At 39.9% G+C, this 5,020-nt stretch overlaps 1 pseudogene; it reads right to left on the reverse strand.

The window, feature by feature from the left end:
• Positions 1-1,634: 1,634 nt before the first annotated feature.
• Positions 1,635-2,286, reverse strand: LOC141499177 (oxysterol-binding protein-related protein 10 pseudogene; annotated as a pseudogene).
• Between the last annotated feature and the right edge of the window lie 2,734 nt (positions 2,287-5,020).

Here is a 5,020-nt window from a genome sequence, read left to right on the forward strand (position 1 = left end):
AAAAAAAAAACAAAAACAAAAACAAAAAACAACTTAGGCACATATATAAAAGGGTCTTCTACCCATCCCAAGTCCATTTTGCATTGATAGGTGATCTTCCATGTTATTATCAGGGAAGATCAAGGTAATGATTAGAAATGTCTAGCAGGTACAACATTTGTATGTAGAAGGAGGGGGCTGGGGCGACAACTCAGGATGAAACAGTAAAAAGGACCCAAGGGTCAACTGTCTCTGAGTCTTGATTCAGGAAACTACGGGCAACCATCTCTGGGGCAGCATGAACAGTCTCCATCCTTCCCTGCTAAAGGGAAAGTAGTTCTGGTCTCAAGCTTCTTTGTCAACAAAGACAGGCTGAGAATTCCAGGTTCCCCAGGACAAATCGAAAGCAGTCATGTAAAGCTTTACTGGACCAAACCCGAAGTCACTGATTCTTCAAAGGCAAGTTTAACTGGCAATTCTGGAAGGAATTTGTTAAAAAATATTTCAACTATCACTGTAAACACTAGATATGTTTGGCCTCCTGAAAGGGAAAAACTAGATTTTTTTTCTTAAAGGAAAAATACTGTGTTTCAAAAATTTTCTTAGAAATCAAGATTCAAAACCACATGCTCCTACCTTGTTCTGTCAACCTCACCATTGGTTGCTCTCACACCCCTTTGGGGTAAAGGGATGCAAAGGTCACAGTGGCTTGTGCTGGGGTAAGGATGAAGACTGTTCATTTTCAATGCCCCAAGAAGGGAGCACATGATGATAGTGTCTCCCAAAAGCAACACCATGGGCTCCTCAGAAGGCAAAAAGGGAACAAACCACATCTCCCTAACAAGAACTGCAAGTGCTAATAAGCCATGGACTACAGCTTCTCCTTTTCTATATGTCCCCAGAACTCATCGATCTGATAGGTCATAGAAAATAGGGTCAGATTGTGTAGGTTAACTGACTTAAAAAACCATCATCTGTTCTCTTGATTGCCTAAGGGGGGGGGCGTTGTTTGGCCTGCAGAAGGTTTGACTGGGAGTTACCTTCAAGTATCTGAAGGGTTGCCCCCTGGCTGCCACCTCCAAGTATCTGAAGGGTGCCCCTGACTACCACCACCTCCAAGTATCTCAAGGATTGACCCCTGGCTTCCATTACTTCCAAGTGTTAGGGCTGCCCCCAGCTGCCACCTCCAAGTATCTGAAGGATTGACCCCCGCAGAGGACTCACTCCTACCCCAGAAGGCAGAGCAAATAAGGAAACAGCAAAAAAGCAAATCCAGGTACAAGTTCAGGAAAAACCTTCCTAAGAATCCCAGCTGTCCCCAAGTGGAATGAATGCATTTGGCTGTCTCGGGAAGTAGTGAGCTCTCCTTACTGGAGGTCTTCGAGCAAAGGTTGGGTGACCGGCCGGGTCTGTTGGAGGGAGGATTCTTGGTCGGAGTGGCCACTGAGATCCCTTCCAACTCTGAAATGCTGTGATTCTGCTATTCTCTGATAAACTCAAGGCCCTGTCTTGTGGCTATACTGGCCCACCTGGTGGATATCTGCTAGAGAAGGCTCAGACACTCTCCAAGGCAACTGAGGGTGGCTGCCGAGGTAGCTTTGAGCAGCAGCAGGTCCTGGTCCAAGGCCGTGAGAGGGCCCGAGCCCTGCAAGGCCTCAATGGCTCGCACGAGGGTTTTCTGCTTCCACTTGACTCATCATCTCTCTGACATCATGGAGCTGGGCAGAAGATTGACTTCTTGATTTTCGGGCAGCAGCAGGTGACATGTGGTGGGTGACGGTGGCCACGGTAGAGGGGGCAGGGGTGAGATGTCTCTGGCTACTAGGGTATGATGAATTCGATGTTCCGTGGGGGAGCAAAGTTAGGCTTCGGCTGCGTGAACTGGAAGGGCTCTTGGAATTTATCTCCATGTGGTGCTTGGCACAATTCTGGAGCTGAGTCACCCAACACTGCTTTTCCTTGTCATCAGAAGCTCTCAATTTGTACACCTCTACGTTAGCAGAGTACACTACCAACATGTGGGGGGCTTCGTCAATCAGGGTCACAATAGCTCCAGCTAAAGACAGGGCTCCACCGGGCTTCTGGTTCTTACTTTGTTCATTCACAAAATACTGCAAAATCCCAGACTCAAAATCCAGCATGAAGTACCTGTTCTGCCAGCCCTGCAAGAGGTTGATGTACTTGCTCAGCGCGCCCTCCAGGGCGGGCCCCCGTGCCCGGCTGCCCCCCGGCCGCGCTGGGACTGGCCGCCACCGAGCCCGGGCTGCTGTGGCTGCCCCCCCCGCCCCGCGGGGCCGCCCGTTGCATGCCCCCGGCCCGGGCTGCTCAGGCTGCCGCTGGGGCGCGCCCCGGCCAAAGCCGAGAGTGATCTTATATGATTTTTTTTCTGTCCATCATGTGAATACTGGCTGCAAGTCAATATTAATGTGGAAGGATGTTGATGCCTGAATTTTTTGTTTGCTTACAGATGATTATAGCATTTACTACAGTCTCTGAAGATGACAGAATGTGGTATGCCATAGATGGCAAGAAAGAAAGGATTGATTTTCCACTGGTTGTGCTAATTTTGACCTAACAATTTAAACTAAGAAAAAACAGATGCTCCATTAGTCCAAGATCCAAGCTTTGAAAGCAAACAAAAAAAATCTTACTATTTAGCAAAAATTACTAGGAAAACTGCAAAAGTATTTGGTAGACACTAAATATAGACCAACTTCTCACAAAATATATGAGAATTGGGTCAAAATGAATTCATGATTTTTATATAAAGAATTATAGAATAAAGAAATTAAGCTTGAAATAGTTTAACAGTTAAAACAGTTTACCAGTCATATTATGGATAAGGGAGGAATTTGTGACCAAGGAAAAGATAAGAATTATTATAGGAAGAAAAATGGATAGTTTTACTTTTATTAAATTAAAAAGGGGTTTCACAAGCAAAAACAAATTCAGCCAAAAGTTAGAAGAAAAGTAGAAAATGGAATTTTTAATAGCAAGTTTCTCTGAAAATGTTTAAATTTATCAAATTTATAGATAGCTAATTCAATATTACATTGCCCGATTGATAAATGATTAAATGATATGAACAGTACAATTTAGGAAGAGGAAAGAAAGTTACATAGTCATATGAATTCCAGTAAATGACTTTTTAAAAGAAATTTTGCCAAAGTAATGGGGCTAACTGACTTGTCTAAAGTCACACAACTAAGTAAGAATTATGTGTCTGAAGCCAAATTTTAACTTATGTTCTCTTGATTTCAGGGACAATTCTCTATCCATTGAGTCACCTAACTAACCCCTAAATAACTATAATTAGAGAAATGGTAATTGAAACAACTTTGAGTTAACACCTCACACCTTTCAAATTGGTTAAAGTTATAGAAAAGCACAATGACAAATATTGGAAATTATATAGAAAAACTGGGGCACCAATACATTCTAGGTGGAGTTGTAAATGTTTTAACTGTCCTGAAAAAAAATTTAGAATTGTCCAAGAAGTTAAAAAATTTCATATTCATTTACCCAGTGATAACACTATTAAGTTTTTATTCCAAAGATAATTTTTTAAGAAAAATTACACATATGTATATAAAAGAATTAGAAACTGATGGGATGTTCATCAGTTGAGGAATGGCTGAAAAAGTTGTAGCATATGCGTGCGATAGAATATTATTATGTTTTAAGAGATAAATAGTAGGATGCTTTCAGAAAATTCTGGAAGTTTTGATAAATTGAGAAAACGCAAAGTGAGCAGAGCAAGGAGAAAATGGTATACAGAAATAACAATATTCTTCAGTGATCAAATATGAATTCACTATTCTTAGCAATACTTTGATCTAAGTCAATTCCAAAAGATACAATGAAAAATGTTGTCCTTGTCCTTTGAAAGATCTGATGGAGTCTGAATGCACACAAAAATATTCTTTTAAAATATATTTTTATCTTTCTTGTTTGTTTTTTGGCATGCATTTTATTTCACAACTTGTCTAATATGTTAATTTTTTGTGCTAAAGTAATTTTCTTCAAGTGCAGACCAATAATGTATTGCTCTGCTTCAATCAATTCCAGTAACTTCCTATTGCTTTTAAAATAAAATATATATGATTCTACTTAGTTTTTAAAATCCCATACAACCAGGCACCAACTTTCTTTTTCTAGACTCACTGAATGGACATCTACCCCTTTACACCCTGTGATCTCACCAAACTAGCATCTTCCTCTTCATAAATGATGCTCAATTCCTCTCTCTCCATGCTTTTGTACTGGCTGTTATCCAATGCTTAGAATGTACTACTTCACAACATCTTCCTCATAGAGAATTTATCTCTGAAATGTACATTATGCAATATATCCCTACAGGAAATCTTCATCATTCTCCCAATTGTTAATCTTCTCTATCTCAAAATAACTTGCATTTAAATAACTTGCATATATTAGTATTTATTAGTTTCATTTTCTCTATGCATATTGTATATGTAATTTTTTAATTTTCCCAATAGATTAGCAAAATGATCAACATATATAATCTGTATCAAAGTGCTTGAATTACAATGAGGAAAGATGTAATGGAGAAAGGAAAGAATAGAATTACAACTCAAAATTTTAGAATGTTATAACTTTTTTTCATGTAATTGGAAAAATAGAACATTAAAATAATTATTTCAAAAAAGTTGATAGCTGGTTGTGAATGAAGAGTTAGTTGGTTGATCAGAAAGTCTTATTTAATTTGGAGGTCTTAGGTGAATTTCTGTCCTATATCCTCTGGCCCTCTAACCAGCCAGGCTGAGGGTTCTGAGGGTATTAAATAGTGTTACCAAAACTGATAAAATTTGTCAGCAATGGAAGGTCGAGCCAAGATGATAATATGAGGACAGCCTTTCCTAGGAGATGTCTCCAAATTATTCCAAAAAGTCTTAAAATTATGTCTCTAGCTAAATTTTCAAGAGACACAACCCACAGAAAGATACAATAAGCCAATTCTCTAGCCCAAAGTAACCTGGAAAATAGTGGGAAGGCTCTATTCCCTGGGGGTGGAGGGGGC

The sequence above is a fragment of the Macrotis lagotis genome, chromosome X (genome assembly GCF_037893015.1).
Source record: "Macrotis lagotis isolate mMagLag1 chromosome X, bilby.v1.9.chrom.fasta, whole genome shotgun sequence".
In the NCBI taxonomy this organism is placed as follows: domain Eukaryota; kingdom Metazoa; phylum Chordata; class Mammalia; order Peramelemorphia; family Peramelidae; genus Macrotis; species Macrotis lagotis.